Source organism: Salvia splendens, chromosome 10 (assembly GCF_004379255.2).
Source record: "Salvia splendens isolate huo1 chromosome 10, SspV2, whole genome shotgun sequence".
In the NCBI taxonomy this organism is placed as follows: Eukaryota; Viridiplantae; Streptophyta; class Magnoliopsida; order Lamiales; family Lamiaceae; genus Salvia; species Salvia splendens.
Genome location: NC_056041.1, coordinates 27715563 through 27736601, shown reverse-complemented (window position 1 = coordinate 27736601; position 21039 = coordinate 27715563). Strand labels below are relative to the sequence as shown.

At 34.0% G+C, this 21039-nt stretch overlaps 1 long non-coding RNA gene across 1 annotated transcript; it reads right to left on the bottom strand.

The window, feature by feature from the left end:
- Positions 1-12753: 12753 nt before the first annotated feature.
- On the bottom strand, positions 12754-20897 carry LOC121751101. The gene is made up of 14 exons (XR_006039995.1): positions 20791-20897; positions 19683-19780; positions 19469-19561; positions 18843-18938; positions 17390-18398; positions 17105-17299; positions 16856-16969; positions 16697-16781; positions 16163-16236; positions 15644-15804; positions 15402-15497; positions 14821-14903; positions 13564-13722; positions 12754-12844 (listed from the first exon to the last, which is right to left on the bottom strand). It is a non-coding gene; the product is annotated as an uncharacterized LOC121751101 (long non-coding RNA).
- Between the last annotated feature and the right edge of the window lie 142 nt (positions 20898-21039).

Genomic DNA, 21039 nt, shown 5'->3' with positions numbered 1-21039 from the left:
TGATTCTAACTCCCTGCAATTGGTGATGGTTTCGTTTGTGAGTCAATACTACAACCTTGCCCATGGATTGCTAAACCCAAATGGTATGGATTCAACTCCCGCCCAACATTAAATCCTTACTTGATTTACAACTACTCCCTCCGTCCCGGCTAAGATGACACATTCCTTGGCTAGCACGGGATTTTAGGAGTTATGAGTTAATGTGTTTAATTGGAGAGAGAAAAGGTGGATGTAAGTATTAAAATAGAGAGAGAGGGAGAGAATGAAAGATGAATAATTTAATAGGAGTGAGAAAAGGTGGTTGGGTATATTAATTGGAGAGAGAAAGTTTCGAAAAAAGGAAATGTGTCATTGAAGATAGGATTTTTGCACGTGTGTCGTGTGCACGTGTTCCCCTTTCAACAAGATTTATAATTTTCCCACTAATGCAACAAATATTATGAAGTATAAGCGGCAAGAGCGGGGTCGAACCACTGAGTCTAGGGACCTACTCGAGATTGTTTCTACGACACATTCAGAAAAGTGATCGGCTGCTGCCACGCAACGAGAGAGTTGAGTTTTAACTCCTAGACCTAGGAAATTAAACCTAATCTATTCTATCTACGGGGTCCAGAGAATGGAAATTGCTTGAAATATAAATGCATGCATGATTCGAAACTGAATTTAACTTTGGAACATTCCGAATTTCCTGGGTCAAGCAAATAAATTTCCTAAAACAGCCAAACAACAGATTGTAAGAAAAACAGCAGAACAGATTTCCCTAAATAGCCTGACAGAAACTGTAAAAGCAAAAAGCAAAAGCAAAGCAGATCTGATTCTCTAACCGACTTCCCACTTCATCTTCCTCATGTAACTAAGCTAAAACAGATTGAAAACAGAGCATTGAACACCATTGACGAAATAAAACAGAGCATGCTTCAAAACCTCTCGTAAACACGAAATTCAAGCTAGAACTAACAGAGCTACTCTCCTGGGTCAAGCGGAAAGCAGAATAAACACAGATATACCTTGCATGCATCACCTAAACTAACAGATCTCAGAAATCTAGCACGAGAACAACTAGATCTCAACCTCTAAACTACTGGAAATCATGTAAACATCATGGATCTAAACATCTAAGCCATCAATTGCGAAAAGCATCCAAGAAACATAAGTAAAAACATCATCAACATGAAAGTAAACACCAAAGCTTAATAAAACCAGAAATAAGTCGAGATCCAAAGGCGGAGTCGTCAATTCCTCCGATGAAACTCGAGATCTTACTACATCATCTCAAAAACGGTAAAGAAAGCAATGATCCAACGTCGGAGGTGTCAATTCCACCGTCGAAACCATTGAACTAAGCTAAGAAATCAGCAACCAAACTAAATTAAGCTAAGAGAGCAGTGGCGTTAAGCGCCTATGAGAGTTTCCTACCTAAACTACGAGAACGGTAGCGTTAAGCGCTACCGAGAGCTCCCTACCTAAACTACCATAGCGTTAAGCGCTCATTTTCTTCATTCATGTTGGTCCCTTTATATAGGGAGGCTTCAAGCTCGAATCCCTAGGGTATGCTCTTCATGATTTGACGTTTGTACCCTTAAAATAGGATCTTTTAAATCTGCTCTGCTCCATTTTCCCTGCTCCTGGTAATTGTGTGCGTTCCTGGGTTCGGCAGATTTTTCACGCTCCTGGTCTCCTGATAATTCTCCTTGACCTAGCGGATTTTTGACATTTTTTACTCATTTTCTGCTCATTTTGCATCTGCTCGGTCAATTTGCGGCATCTACTTGACCCAGCAAATATCTGCACAATTAAGCTCAAATTTGCGCATTATCTCCCCCAAAAAATATGTAATATTATCAAAAAACAATGCATGAAACGAGCCTTATCAGTCATCTTAGTTGGGACAAACTAAAAAAGAAAACATGTCATCTTAAGTGGGACGGAGGGAGTATTTCTTAATCAATATACGTTAGCATTGAGCATACGTTATTGATTATGCATTGCTTTGACTTATCAAATGGTGCGGGTTTTTCACAACCCAATAATCCTATTGGGTAGTGGTAATTAATATCTAGCAGTGATAAGATTGCTATTATGTTGAATCGCGCACCTGGTGAGTCTAGCATTGAGCTCGAACAAGGTTTTATTATTCGAAAACTAGCCAGTTGGAATTTAATTATTCCAAGAATAATAAATAAGTGTTTCTTGTTGAGTCCACTCTTGGAATTAATAAGATGTTAAATAATTAAGTTCATGGTAGACTTCAATTAATTAATGGACATTTCAATTAATTAAGCGAAGGAAATGAACGATAAACAAAACAGAAACCCGAATTACTGGTAATTTCAGATTTGGATGGGCAATGCAATATTATTATTGTAGTGGCTGATTTTAATATTCCAATATAAGCTTGTATTAAATTGTGGGTTCAATTTAATTAGTAAAAATCTAATTTGGGAAGGCCATATCCAAAACCTTCCATAGATCCCTGAGTGGGCCAAATATGTAACTTAATATAAATAGGAGAATAAAGGAGACAGAAAAGACTTAATTTTGAGACAAAATTTTCATCCCGTTCTCTCTCTAGGAGAATTCAAAATTCTGTCTCCTCCTCCGTGAGGAATTTCTGTCTTCTTTATTCGAGTCATAGTATTTTGATAAGATCAGCCCACACTGATTTTGAAATACAGTTCGGGAACCAGTCAGAAGATCCGAAGATCCGTGGTCTAGTATTGAAGATCATCATGTGGAGAAGGCGCAAGCAATTGCGAAGTTGAAGCAGATCACGAAATTGATGCAGATCGAGATTGAGGTAGATCGTGAATTGAGGCAATTGCAAAACAATCGTGAATGACGCAATTGCAAAACGATCTTGAATTGAGGCAGCAAATTGTCCGGCGATGGAGATCAATGAAGATTGTAGGAGATTGTGATTGTGTGCGATTCGCGATCGATGTTAATAAATTGATTTCCCAAAATACCCTTCGACAATTTTTTTAGAATAAAATATTGAAATAATGGTAAATTAATCCTAACCACAAGACTAAGAAAGCGGATGGACAATATTTGATTTCTAGTTCGGTCTTTAAGATTGGTTCAATATTGATCAAGATGTTAATATGGAAATTGTTATAAGAAAGTGAGAATGGAACTCAAAGATGTATTACTCTAAATATGGATGGGTTTGACGCTACTACAATTAATTATCATAAGTTAAACAGGAGTGTGATCAAATACTAACTGATTTACAGTAATAACTTTTAACTAATTCCAATTTTGTATGTTAAAAAATATCAACACAAAGACATAACTTTATCAACATTCTTGTGTTGATAGATAAGTCTTTGTGTTGATATTTAAATTTATGTATTGACAAAATTATTTTTTTGTGTTGATAATTTTAATACACAGAATTGAAAGTTATTAGTTATTATTGTAAATTAGTATTACCCTAACGCAAACCAAAACATATAGATCCAGTTGATCTATATAAACGAACATAAAGTAAAAGAAAGTACTCTCTTCAAACTTCAAGCAATGGTTGACCACTTTCTGAACACATGCTTACCAATAAATTACAGTAATCAACACTATACATTCAGTCCACACTAACCACAAAATACAAACTATACACACACTATAAACAAAATACACACTACAGTCAAAATCCTCACACTTCACACACGCATATACAAAATACACACACTATGCACACACATTTAGTATGCACTACACAAATACGTACACTACACATTGCACAACAATCTACACACACTATACAAAAAAAATACAAGTATACACAAAATACACACACATAGGGAAAATACACTCACAATGCACACACTACTCTTACAAAGTACACAACGCACACACTATAAGTATACACACTACACATACTATACACAAAATACACACATTACACACATTATACACAAAATACACACATTACACACAAAAGATGCACAAAATACACATTACGCGCACAGTATGCACACTCTACACACATGCAAAAAATAAACATATATACATAAAGTATACACAATGCTGATATGTGTACACAAAATACACACAGTGTATGTGCATACACAAAATACATACACTATAGACACACTACATTCACAACACATAATTTACACAACTCTGTATAGAGTGTACACATTATAATACATATATAACTTTCACAAAATACATGTGATGCACGAAATATACACACTACACACACATATACACAAAATATACGTTGTGCACACATACACAAAGTACACACACTACATACTCTATATATGTTGCACTCAATAAACACAAAATACATACACTACACACACTCAATATACAAAATAAACACACATCATACACATTACACACACGCAACACTATACACCCATACACAAAATATAAATTGCGCGCACAATATATATACACAAAGTACACACATTATACTCACTATATATATTGTACACAATACACAATTTACATAAAATACGCTACACACAATAATATACACAAAACACACAGGAAATACACACACAGCACACTTCATGCATGCACACAATATACACAAAATAACACTCGTTACAAAAACACTATACACAAACTGCGCTACATATACTGTACACAAAATACAAACAATTTAAACAAAATACACCCCCGATACACAAAATATAAACGCCCTACACATACACACACATATAATACATATACACGACACCTACACATACACAAAATACTGACATACACAAAACGCACACACTACTGCGGACACAGGATTTTGATACTGGGGTCCAAATTACTACCCCTCTGTCCACAAGAAAATAGTACTCCCTCTGTTTCAACTAAGTAGATACAAAACTTTTAGCCACATAGATTAAGAAATTGTGTTGAAAAGTAAGAGAGAATGAATAAAATAGGAGAGATAAAGAGAGAGTAAAGTAGATGATGGAATAATATAAGATTGATTAGATATTTTGTTTTTTGTTATAAAAGGAATACGACTCAACTTTGGGACGAAGGGAGTAGTATATCTTTCCATTTTCGTCCGTCCATAAAAAATAGTCTCATCTTTCCAATTTCATCCATCTATAATAAATAGTCCCATCTTTTTTTTCCGTTCATCCACCTAAATGGAAAGTCAATCTCAAATAATCATTCACTTTTTAAGTACTCCCTCTGTCGCATTGAAGATGACTTACTTTTCTTTTTGGTTTGTCCCTACTAAGATGATCCATTACTAGAAATGGAAACACCTTTATCTCTACTTTATTCCCTCTCTTTTACTTTAATCTCCACTTCACACACAAAATAAATATATTAGCTATGAGATAGGTCATCTTCCTTGGGACGGAGGAAGTACTAGTGTAGATAAATATATTAGCTATGAGAAAATCTAAAAACAATAATTATGAAAATCCAAAAAATATGTAGTACTACTATAAATCCACAAACTCCCCATTTGTCTATATAAAATAGTCAAAATCTTTTCATTTCAGTTGTTCATCCATCAAGCTAGAAAGTTGCTCCAAAATTATCATTCACTTTTTAAGTAATAGGGTAGATAAATGAATTAGCTATCGAAAATATCTATAAAAATAATACTATTTTGAGTACTTTATTCCCTCTCTTTTATCTCTACTTTATTCCCTCTCTTTTACTTTAATCTCCACTTCACACACAAAATAAATATATTAGCTATGAGATAGGTCATCTTCCTTGGGACGGAGGAAGTACTAGTGTAGATAAATATATTAGCTATGAGAAAATCTAAAAACAATAATTATGAAAATCCAAAAAATATGTAGTACTACTATAAATCCACAAACTCCCCATTTGTCTATATAAAATAGTCAAAATCTTTTCATTTCAGTTGTTCATCCATCAAGCTAGAAAGTTGCTCCAAAATTATCATTCACTTTTTAAGTAATAGGGTAGATAAATGAATTAGCTATCGAAAATATCTATAAAAATAATACTCCCTCCGTCCCAGAGTATTAGACTCACTTCTTTTGGGCACAGGAATTTAGGAGGTGGTGTTTAGTGGTGTAAATGAAGTTGGTAATAAAGTAGATTAGGTGATATGTTGTATTTTTATTTTTAAATTTAAAATAAATGGAATAATTAATTTTTTGTATGCATGCATTTAACTTACTGATATTTCAAAGCATATTTCTAATTAACTTTACTCATATTAAAAGTATCCATATTTAATGAATGCTAAATACGACGTCAAGTTCAAATTGAGCATATTTCAAACAATATGTATTGCAAACATTAAAATAATCAATGACTAGGAAAAGATCAAAACTAAATTGAAATTTTGATTCACTTTGATTCACATTTAGCGCCTAATTGAAATTTTCAAAACACAGCTTTCAGATCTTTTAATTTCAGCTGACCGTTCTTGAACTTCTTTACGGCAGGGGTGGTGGCGTCGGCAACCGGAGCTTTCTCGGCGGACTCAACAGACGGCACAACGGGGGGCAGGAGGTTGAAAAACTTTGAGCTTTCCTCTTTCCTTGCACCACGACGAGTGATTTTCCTCCGCCACCGCCACTGCCAGCAGACCACCACGGCGAGCGAGTAAGGGGGCGTCGGGGATTAACCCACCCATCATCGCTTGGATTAGGCTCACATATTTCGTCGTTGGAAGCCATGGATGCGTGAGTTTGAGAGAAAATGTTAGATCTAGGTTTTTTTTGGAAGAGGCGTGGAGAGAGAATGAGGGATTGAGTCTGGAAGAGAAAGAAGACATAAAAATGAAATGATGTTGGTGGGTTGGGTACCGATTTCCATTCAATTAACATTGGATTAATTAACAATATTTTAATCCTAATTGTAATAAGGGTGTTACTTAAATTCTTTAATTTTTTTACCATAAATAGAAAGTGGTCAAGTATGTTGGGACACCCCAAAATGGTATACGAGTCTAATACCCTGGGACGGAGGGAGTACTATTTTGAGTACTATATACTACTCCTGATAAATCCACAAATCTAGGGTTAGAGGTGATTCGATAGGGTTAGAGGTGATTCGATCTCGTGCCATCAAAGTTCCTAGTATGCTTCCATAACCAACTAAGCTAGCAAATGAATTTGTAATGCATCATACACATATACTATATACTTGTAACCCAAATTTTTGGGGGTCCCAAGGATCTCCCATCACGTACATAAATTATACACAATATACACACTTTATATGCACACACTAAACACACACTACACAAATTATACACAATTGAAATAAAATACACATTATATACACAAAATGCTTTCACTGCAAAAACATATAAACACATATAAACACACTATGCATAATATATACTACACATAACACATTGCACACTAAACTAAAAATACATATGCCACACACTACACACCAAATACATATGCTACACACAACACACCAAATACACATGCTACACACAGCCCCCCCCCCCAAATACACACTGCACACGTTACAAGTATACACACTCTACATATACTGTACACAAAATACAAACACGCGCATACACACATACACAAATACATGCGCTACGCGCAGAATATACATACACTCCACACACTAACCATAAATTACAAACTACACACATTACACGCACTGTAAACAAAATACACACACTATACTCAAATTACACACATACACGTGCAATGCACATAGCACTTTGCACACATTTTTACTATGCACTGCACAAAATAGCTACACAACACATTGCACAACGAACTACACACATTGCACACTATACAAACACACACTACTAACAGAAAAAACACAAGTATATACAAAATACACACTTAGGGAAAATACGCTCACAACACAAACAGTACATAAGTATACACACTCTACGCATACTATGCACAAAATGCACACAATATAAACACACATGCACAAAATACATGCCATGCAAATGTTTTTGTAGACTAAAACTTCGCTAAACTCACACTATACAAAAAATACACACATTATACACATACAAAACACACTAAACACAAAGTATATACAATATACCGACAAAATACATGCCATGCAAATGCACAAACACATTACCACACAATATACACTTCACATATACACACACCATACATAAAATATAAACATTGTGTTACACAAACCATACCCAAAATACACACAACACACAAAGAAGTACAAAAACTTTGCTAAACTCACACTATACAAAAAATACACACATTATACACATACAAAATACACTAATATATAATATACCGACAACAAGCACTCCACACCTAAAACCATACACAAAATACACATACACAAAGTATACAAAATGCATATATACATACAAAAAATACACACAATGCACACATGTTTATATACATAATACATGCACGACAAACATCACACACAATATATACACACTCCGTACATAGTGTACACACACTATATAAAAAAATTACACACAACTATACATAAAATAAACACATTATACACAATACGTATACTTAACACACAAAAAACATACACTACACTCTCCTACAAAAATATACATTGCACACACACATATGCAAAGCGCACACACACTAGTCACACAATATATTGCACAAAATACACACAATTTACATAAAATACATACACTGTGCTACACACAATAATATACTCAAAACTCACGTATAGAAAATACACTGTTACACACAATATACACAAAATACAAACACTCATTACACACACTATACACGCACTAAATACAAAATATACATAGTTTAAACAACAAAGCACACACAACACAAAATAAACACCCTACACACATACACATACAACCACATAAACCTACATATATACAAGATACACTCATACACAAAATGTACACACTATACACACACTACACAATAACACTTTAAACACATACATGCAAAACACACACTACACACACACTATGCTACATGCATTGCGAAAACTACACAATATACACACTTTATACACACTAAACAAAAAATACATATGCTACACACTTCACACCAAACTACACATTAAACAAACAACACACACTGCACACATTACAAGTATGCGAACTATGCACATATTATACACAAAATACATACACGTACACACATGTACAAAAAATACATTCAGTGCGTACAATACATCATTACACATATGACACACACTATATACTAAATACACGTGACAAGCACTTCACACTACACACTATACACAAAATTAGACAAATTACACAAATTAAACAAATTAGACACAAAATACACATACAGAACACTACACAAACTCCTCAAAATTCAATCCCTATATGCAATGCACACACTACACACTAAATGCATATACAACACACATTGCGAACAACAATCACACTGTACAAAAAATACACACTACACACTCTATACGGATACATTATACACACATGAGACACACACACTTTACATACAAATCACACACTACACACTAACCAAAAACTATAAACTATACACACATCACGCACACCATAAATAAAATGCACACTATAATAAACTATGAACACACTTCACACGCAAATGTACAAAATACACACATACACGCATGCAACACATTGCACACACTTTACTAAGCACTACAAAAAAATACATACACTACATATTGCACAATAAACTTCACACTACACACACTATACACAAAATCAGACGAATTACACAAATTAGACACAAAATACACATACGGGACATTACACAAACTCCACAAAATACAATCCATATATACAATGCACACACTACACACCAAATACATATACAACACACATTGCAAACAACACTCACACTATACACAAGATACATATACTACACAAAGAAATGAACCACAAAAGTTGCACGCGTATACACTACCTACACTACACACAATGAATATTCTATTCAAAATACAAACTATGTGCTAAACACATTATACATAAAAAACACACTACACACACATGATACATTATACACACATGACACACACTATACACACAAATCACACACTAAACTAACCAAAAACTATAAACTATACACACATTACACACACCATAAATAAAATGCATACACTATAATAAAATATGAACACACTTCACACACAAATGTACAAAGTACACATATACACGCACACAACACATTGCACACACTTTACTAAGCATTACACAAAATACATACACTATGTATTGCACAATAAACTACACAAACAACACACTATATACAAACACACACTACAAATAGAAAAAAACACAAGTATGCACAAAATACCCTCACAATACACCCAATACGCTTACAAAACACACACTGCATACATTATATAAGTATACACTCTCTACATATACTATACACAAGATACATACATTGCAAATGCGCACACACACTACCACACAACACACACTACCACACAACAGTGCGCTGAACACACAACATACACATAATACACAGCATAAACACTTCTCTAAACATACACGATACAAATAATACACACATTATATATATGCTAAACACACTAAATACAAAGTATAGACCAAATACTAACATAATACATATGCTAAACACAGTAAACACAAAGTATAAACCAAATACACTATTACACAATGTACACACACTACACGCCAAATACATATGCTACACCACAGCACATAAAATACATACACTATTACACAATGTACACACACTATGCTAAACATACACTATTACACAATGTACACACTACACGCCAAATACATATGCTACACACACTACACAGCACATAAAATACATACTTCATGCACTATACACACTATACATGCTATATACATTACACACAATACAAATTATATTCAAATACAAACATTGTGCTAAATACATTATAAAAAAAATAAACACTATACCCACACTACACACTAACCACAAAACACAACATATACACACATTACACATAATGTACTCCAAACGCACACACTCTACTGCACAAAATACATTATTACACAATCTACACATATTATACACAAAATACACACATTACACATGCGCACACACATATACACAAAATACAAGCACTGCAAATGCATAAACACATACTACCGCACAAAATATAAACATTGAGCTTCACAACACAACATACAAAATTCACAATACAAAGTGCAAAACATTATGCTAAAAACAAGCTATATAAAAAATACATACATTACACACAACTATACACAAAATTCACCATACAAAGTGCAAAACATTATGCTAAAAACAAGCTATATAAAAAATACATACATTACACACAACTATACACAAAGTACACATATTATACACATTATATTCACTTTAAGCACAAAATACGTGGGATGCACAAAATACGTGGGATGCACAAACGTGCACAAACATACATTGAGCACACGCATACACAACGTAGACACACTACATACCCTACATATGTTGCACACACTCAATACACAAAATAATCACATATACACTACATACTCTACATATGTTGCACACAACCACAAAAAATACATATACTGTGTTACACACTCAATACACAAAATAGTCAAATATTGCACACACCACACAAAATACAACAAAGTATATAACACGCATAATATAAACACTCTACACACAAAATACGTACACTAACACTCACTGTTGCACACAATGTTTCCATACAATGTACACACTATACAAACACACATACTATAAAAATACAAAGTATACAATGTAAAAGAAAACACAAAGGATACACAAAAATACAAATAAATAGGAAAAATACAAACACAACACACATTATACAATATACACACTTTGCACATACTACACAAAAAACACACATGCGCAACACATACACAAAATACATGCACTGCAAAAACATACAAACACTCACTATACACTTCACAATATACACACAAACATTGCGCTACAAATACACTATATACAAAATACCTATACTATACATAAAATACAAACACCGCACTAAACACACTATCAAAAAATACACACATTATAAATAAAACATACACAAATTATATAAACTATACACAATATACAAATTATACACAAAATATATGCGCAGTATACACACAACTACACACTACGCAGTATAAAAAAATTAAAAATCCTAGAACAAAATGAGAGGTAGCTAACACACATATATAGAACAAACATTAAGCACAAAATACATGCACTGCACACATACAAAAAAAATACATATAAAAGAAATACACACATTATAAATAAAATATACACAAATTATATAAACTACACACAATATACCAATTATACACAAAATACATACTACACGCAATATACACACAACTACACAATACGCGTGGTACATATAATATACACAAAACACCCACACTACACAACGCACACAATATACAAAAAATACAAACACATGCTCAAAACACAAACTGCAAACACTAATCAAAATACACACCGTACTTGCAGACAAAATAATCGCACCAAACACCAATGTTGTCAAATAGCTGCCATAGCGAAGTAATGGCGGTATATCATGGCAAATTGAACTACAATATAAACACAATCCACACAACATACACCACACGCCCACCCATACACACATAAAATTACATGAACTACAAACACATACAGATACATGCAAAATCACAAAATACACACGGTTCATACACTATAAAAAATACAAACAATGCGCACTCTACACTAACACACTACACTATTACTATACACAAAATACAAAGGCCACACGGTACAAACACAAACACAAACACAAACACAAACACAAACACAAACACAAACACAAACACCCACACCCACACCCACACCCACACCCACACCCACACCCACACCCACAAAATGAATCTTAACATTTCCCTTTATGTGATAGGCGAGATCTCTCTTGTTTGTGTGGGAAGTTAGGTATTTCTTTTCTTATCTTGGCTCCAAAGAAGTTAACATCTCCTTGACTCCTACAAAACGGAATAAACTATGTAAATCAACATATGAAATTCAACATAAGTAAACAAATACTTAAAGGTGCATATTCATCAGTATCAACATAAATACAACCTAATAACCTAATATGTAGGATAGCAAGTTCTCGATCAAGAATCCACAACCAAATTTGTTACCTTTTGGCAACTACTATTCACACTTGTGCTTCATTATCTAAAGCAGGCATACATGTAGAAACATTTAAAATGAGATTTTATCATCAAAATTCATTTTCACATATTACTAAAATACTAATAAGTTAGGTATTTTAAATTAGGAGATCTTAGTGTTTCTGGTGAAACTAAGTCCACTAATAACGTATAATAAAGTGTTTCTAGTGAAAATCAATGAGCGAAAACCATTGCGTAGAAACACTTAGAAGTGAGAACCAGGACAACTCCGGGTTAGTCCTTACAAAAGTGTGTGCTCAAAGTGTACTAGCATAAAAACCCTACGAGCATTGGTTACAGCTATAACACCTCCCTGCTGAAGAACATGAGACATCCTTAGAACTTGATCAACATTAAAGTAGAGCTCTCAACACTACAACAGGTTACATTACCAAGACTTCCTGCCAGTATTCACATTGTTATATACACTACTGAAAATGGAAACTTCAGAATTAACAAATCGGAGAGAAATTAATCAAATTATTTACAACTACATAATCAAGCATGCTCACAAACACCCTTACCCCAAATCTTAATCTTAACATTGTCCTTTTTGTGAAGGAAAAGAAAATGAATGTGAGGAAAACAAAATACTCCCTTGTTTGCGTTGAAAGTTAGGTAATGGGGGTTAGGTATTTCTTCTCTCATCTTGCCTCATTTAGAAGTTAACTCCTCCTTAGCTCCTACAATACAAACACAGAAACAAACAAAATCAGTTATACAAATCAGCTTGTGAATATTAATAAATAAATTAAGCACAACAAATGCAACAAATACTTAAGTGCATATTCAAAAGTATCAACTTAAAAACAACCAAATATGCTGGACAGCAAGTTCTAGACAAAGAATCCGACAGAACTTGTAACCTTTTCAGCAGCTGCTATTCGGACTTGTGCTTCATTATCTAAAGCAGGCAAATATATGTTTAAACATATAAAAATGAGATTGTATAATCAAAATAACTCATTCTAATATCTAAGGAAAAACATTATCAATCTAAACAACATAATAAATATATTTTGCACATAAATATGCTGGACAGCAAGTTCTAGACAAAGAATCCGACAGAACTTGTAACCTTTTCAGCAGCTGCTATTCGGACTTGTGCTTCATTATCTAAAGCAGGCAAATATATGTTTAAACATATAAAAATGAGATTGTATAATCAAAATAACTCATTCTATTATCTAAGGAAAAACATTATCAATCTAAACAACATAATAAATATATCAATCTAAACAACATAATAAACATTATCAACAGACTCCACGTTCACCAGAGAGAAAATATCAAGAGACCATAGAAAATACTATAAGATATGTACTTGGTCTTGTTCGGCAGCGTGTCTTGTTCAGCAGCACAAATTCATTTTCACATATTAAAATAATAATAAGTTAGGTGTTTTAAATTAGGGAATCTTAGTTCTCCAACCCTTGAGAGAAACTAGTCTACACTAATAACCCATAAAAGAGTATTTATGGTGAAAATCAATACAGAAAACCTTGCATACACACACAAATAGGATAAATTACGACCACAAAAAAAATGCACGCAAACACCCACACCTCAAAACTATTCTAAACATTAGCCTCAATGTGAAGGACAAGAAAATGTAAAGGGAGATAGAATACTTCCTTGTTTACGTAGAAAGCAAGTAAGGGGTGGTGCCCCCCTATACCAGAAGTGAGAACCAGGACAACTCCGGGTTAGTCCCTACAAAACTGTGTGCTCAAAGTGTACTAGCATAAAAATCCTACGAGTAGTGGTTACAGCTATAGCACCTCACTTCTGAAGCACAGGGGACATCTCTGGAAGCTATCAACACCGGACCGAATTCTTATTGCTACGCAGCTTTACACTCAACCTGGAATGAACATAAGCAGAAATTAGATGAGCAGTACGAGCAAACGCAAGTACACAATCCAAAGCAAATTTGGTCCCTCAATAACTGATCTAACTGTTGTAGAAAAACAAAATTGGTGGAATAATATTTAAAATTTTCAGTGTATCACAACATTTCCAGAGCGGTTATCAATCAAGGAAGATTTATATCAGAGGATGGATTCCATTCATCGGTGTCATTTCTGATAGTGATTCCTGCTAAGTCGTATGGTATTTCTAATTAAAACCAATTAGTTTAGTTGATTCTAACAAGTCTTTATTCGCATCTCTTGTTTTATTTTTAATAGTTATTTTGGAAATCAAGACGCATTGATGGAAAGGAGATTATCATTAGTCACCAGCTGTCTAGAAGATCACTTGCTAAGATGGAAAGGAGATTATCATTAGTCACCAGCTGTCTAGAAGATCACTTGCTAATATTTATTATACAAGAAACTAATAATGCAAAGGTTATCAATACCTTACAGGTTACATTACCAAGACTTCCTGCCAACCTTGCTACCATCAAATGTGTTGCATTTCGTATAAGTTTCTCATCAGGATCTGTGGCATAGTCCTGCCATTTAAAAACACATAATTTCTTCAGTATTCACATTGTTATATACACTACTGAAAATGGAAACTTCAGAATTAACAAATCGGAGAGAAATTAATCAAATTATTTACAACTACATAATCAAGCATGCACACAAACACCCTTACCCCAAATCTTAATCTTAACATTGTCCTTTTTGTGAAGGACAAGAAAAATGAATGTGAGCGAAAACAAAATACTCCCTTGTTTGCGTTGAAAGTTAGGTAATGGGGGTTAGGTATTTCTTCTCTCATCTTGCCTCATTTAGAAGTTAACTCCTCCTTAGCTCCTAAAATACAAACACAGAAACAAACAAAATCAGTTATACAAATCAGCTTGTGAATATTAATAAATAAATTAAGCACAACAAATGCAACAAATACTTAAAGTGCATATTCAAAAGTATCAACTTAAAAACAACCAAATATGCTGGACAGCAAGTTCTAGACAAAGAATCCGACAGAATTTGTAAGCTTTTCAGCAGCTGCTATTCGGACTTGTGCTTCATTATCTAAAGCAGGCAAACATATGTTTAAACATATAAAAATGAGATTGTATAATCAAAACAACTCATTCTAATATCTAAGGAAAAACATTATCAATCTTAACAACATAATAAATATATTTTGCACATAAATTTTACATACCATGTAGGATCATTCCCACTTCTAGACCAAGCCCAGCCTATGAAATTATATGGTGCATCATCGGAAATATTGTCCTGAGAATAAGTGCATATTTTGAGCAACTCAAGAACAATCTGCTTAAGCTCGGTTCTTTGCAAACAGCAATAATTTACCTATATAAGAATCTAATGTCCATGATGCAAACCAATGCAGCATTAGACAAGTAATTAGCTCATTACATATCATTCATACTTTGTTGGATGTAGATTCTACAATTGAATTCTAGACAAAACGCATGATCAAATCAAGAGTTGGAAAAGACAGCATTCTAAAAGTTTTATGCTCAATCCACCATGTCTTTAAGAAAAAGGAAAACAACATAATATGTTGACATCAATATATTGGAGGATACCAACTAAGATAATAGTAAAATAAACTTATAGCTATAGTTTGTAATTTTGTACTCCCTCCGTCCAACCATAAGCTAGGCAATTTTTTGGGCACGAGATTTTAAGAAATTGATATTTAAAGAGTTAAGGCGAATAGTATATATACCTTCTCCGAGATAGTATGGTACATTTGTCCCAGGATGCTCGGCAGACAGAGTTGCATTAGTATGATGTGCAGCATTTCCAGGTTCCTGCATTAATAGAGTTTACAGGTCAAAAAGTGCACAAGAAAATAATTGTTGATATATAAACAGAATGTACTCACGTTTGCATAACTGAAAGGTTTCATCAATAACTGGCCAAAGCAGGAGGGAATGAAGGAATGATGTCATTTTCTGGAGTTTGTGGACCATCGCCAATTGAATGTGAGGTGAAGGAACTGAAAACGATCACCATAATTTTACTAACTTGATTTAATTTTGTTCTTGTTGCTCGCAGGGTTTACTCATACGAAAACAACTACTAATAATTAAGAAATTATAGAAAATCAAAAGAAACCATAAACTAAACAAACCTTGGAGGTATCGGGGATCCAATAGGTTCTATCTCGTCAGAGCCAATTTCGGGTGTGTGGGGCATAGCACCAATTCCAGTGCTAATACTCATTTCGTCAGAAGTAGAGATGCAAATTGATAGGAAAATCCACCTACTGATGAAGCGGAGGGTCAAACTGGAAATGCATTTGAGCTCTGGATGGATCGATTCTTGCCTGGAAAACGAGCAAAATGATACAACTAAATGAAAAAAATGAAATGAGACACAAATAAAGATCACAAAGATGAAAATAGATAATATGTACCTGACAACCTGAATCAACTTAGATGTCCTAGAATTTGTCAGAGAATAACCTCACAAACTCGTTGTTGTGAATGTGGCAGGTGGTCTAGCTTAGGACAAAGGGCTCATTTGACCTTGTACATAAAGGCTAGCATAAAAAATAGTTGCACATCATTCTCTATACTTTCTCCTAATGGAAAGTTGTTTATCTGTTTCCCATCAATGGTTTGGACTGCATGTATACAAGGTTAAAATGCAACAAGGGCAAAATAAAAACAATATGAATCCCAAACCCATAGACAATGGATTAAATAAACACAATCTATTACCAAATTTTTTATATCAGTTATTTGCTACTATTATTGCTTTAAAAAGTAAATCCCATTTATCGGAAAAAACATCAACAGACTCTACATTCACCAGAGAGAAAATATCAAGAGACCATAGAAAATACTATAAGATATGTACATGGTCTTGTTCGGCAGCGTGTCTTGTTCAGCAGCACAAATTTATTTTCACATATTAAAATATTAAAAAGTTAGGTTTTTAAATTAGGGAATCTTAGTTCTCCAACCCTTGAGAGAAACTAGTCTACACTAATAACCCATAAAAGAGTATTTATGGTGAAAATCAATAGAGAAAACCTTGCATACACACACAAATAGGATAAATTACAACCACAAAAAAAAGAATGCACGCAAACACCCACACCTCAAAACTATTCTAAACATTAGCCTCAATGTGAAGGACAAGAAAATATAAAGGGAGATAGAATACTTCCTTGTTTACGTAGAAAGCAAGTAAGGGGTGGTGCCCCCCTATACCAGAAGTGAGAACTAGGACAACTCCGCGTTAGTCCCTACAAAACTGTGTGCTCAAAGTGTACTAGCATAAAAATCCTACGAGTAGTGGTTACAGCTATAACACCTCATTGCTGAAGAACAGGGGACATCTGTGGAACTTGATCAACACTGAAGTAGAGCTATCAACACGGGACCGAGTTCTGCTTGCTACGCAGCTTTATACTCAACCTGGAATGAACATAAGCAGAAATTAGATGAGCAGTACGAGCAAACTCAAGTACACAATCCAAAGCAAATTTGGTCCCTCGATAGCTGATCTAACTGTTTTAGAAAAACAAAAATGTTGGAATATTATTTAAAATTTTTAGTGTATCACAACATTTCCAGAGCGGTTATCAATCGAGGAAGATTTGTGTCAGTGGATGGATTCCATTCATCAGTGTCAACTCTGATCGTGATTCCTGCTAAGTCGTATGGTGTTTCTAATTAAAACCAATTAGTTTGGTTGATTCTAACAAGTCTTTATTCGTATCTCTTGTTTTATTTTTAATAGTTATTTTGGAAATCACATGCTGAGATGGAAAGGAGATTATCATTATTCACCAGCTGTCTAGAAGATCACTTGCTAATACTTATTATACAAGAAACTAATAATGCAAAGGTTATCAATACCTTACAGGTTACATTACCAAGACTTCCTGCCAACCTTGCTACCATCAAATGTGTTGCATTTCTTATAAGTTTCTGATCAGGATCTGTGGCATAGTCCTGCCATTTAAAAACACATAATTTCTTCAGTATTCACATTGTTATATACACTACTGAAAAATGGAAACTTCAGAATTAACAAATCGGAGAGAAATTAATCAAATTATTTACAACTACATAATATAGCATGCACACAAACACCCTTACCCCAAATCTTAATCCTAACATTGTCCTTTTAGTGAAGGACGAGAAAATGAATGTGAGCGAAAACAAAATACTCCCTTGTTTGCGTTGAAAGTTAGTTTGCAATCTATAGAAAACTTGGTCCCGTGCTAGTTGATCAAACTGTCGTAGACAAACACAATTGCTGGAATAATAATTAAAATTTTGGGTGTATCACAACATTTCCAGAGCGGATATCAATCAAGGAAGATGTGTATCAGTGGATGGATTCCATTCATCGGTGTTATTTCTAATTAAAACCAATTAATTTCGTTGATGCAAACAAGTCTTTATCGCCTCACTTCTTTTGCTTTAATAGTTATTATGGAAATCAAGACATTGATGCAAAGGATATTATCATTAGTTACCAGCAGAAATGACTTCTCTAGAAGATCAGTTGCTACGGCCAAGCCCTGAAGTGACCTTCTAAGCTCCCTTGATAACGAACCAAGTAAAGGTTCCTAAATTTAATGTAAGGGCCTCTTCAATCAACACGCAAGGTATATAAAGTGATGTTTTGACAAATTCACAAGATCATTAACATTTAACACAGGAAAGTAATAAAGCAAAGGTTATCTATACCTTAAAGGTTACATTAGCAAAAGACTTCCTGCCAACCTTGATACCATCAAATGTGCTGCATTTAGTATAAGTTTCTCATCAGGCTCCATGGCTTAGTCCTGCCATTTAAAATCACATAACTTCTTTAGTATTTACATTGTTATATACACTACTGAAAAAAAGGACCCTTCAGCATCAACGAATCGGAAAGAGTAATTAAATTATTTACTACAGGAAAATTGTTTGTAAAGTTAAGCAATGTAGGAAACTTCTCCAATATGTATCATATGTCCAATCATTAATTTGATTTTCCTACATGAGCTTATATGATTTTTGGAGTCAGCAGCCATAGAAGTGGTAACAAGCTGTTTACATTCTGGCATCGCAAGAAATATTAAAATCATGAGAAAGATCAGAGGAAGTGGAGAGTTAATGTAATAAATAGAAAACCAACAGAGATAATTTGTAGTTTTCTTGGAAGTGCTCACATATGACTCCTCTGCTATGATTGCATAATCCATAGCATAATTTTTAGTTTTCTTGGAAGTTCTCATACAATGAAATTGACTTCAAAATTCTGAACCTGCTACTTCATGCTTAAGTCAATCCAACACCATACATAAGAAAAAGAAATCATAGCCTAAGAGGCACAACATGTCACAGTATATATAGTATATGAAATTTTGGCTAAACATCATGACAAATCCAACAACAAAACCAGACTGTGGATTCAATAATTTCATGCCCAGATTCATACCAGAAAAAACATCGAACTATTTTGAACAGAAAAAATAGTTACGATATATTAATTTAGAACAATAAGTATATAAGATCTAACCAAAAAGTACTGCTTCCTTTCAGGGTACTTTGAAAAAAAATTGTATTCCTCAAAAGATTAGCAAACATATACTCGTATATAGACTGTTATGCATTTACTAACGAAATGCTAAAATGCTAGAGGCAATCTCCATCATATCTAGCATCAGTATTTGGCCATAAAATTCAACACATAGAACTTTGAAATACTGATCTCTTACAAGCAAGAATCATCCAATGATGTGTTCATTTAAATAGTGGGACAAGTTTCCAACAAGGTATTCAAAATTGATGAAAATGTGTGTCGCGATACCTTTAAAATAGCGGGACAAGCTTCCACAAAGATATTCAAAAGCGAACCAAAGGTTGAATGTGACTAGGAGAGAGGTCCTGAACATCTTTCAGAAACTTGATCTATTCCTGGAGGCATGCACATAACCCGGAGCATGAAATTACAATCATAACATACCATAAGATGGCACTGGCAGATGCAAATTCTAAAATTAGTCTCACATAATGATTTCTTTACACAACAACAGACATTAACTTGCTTTTCTTTGTG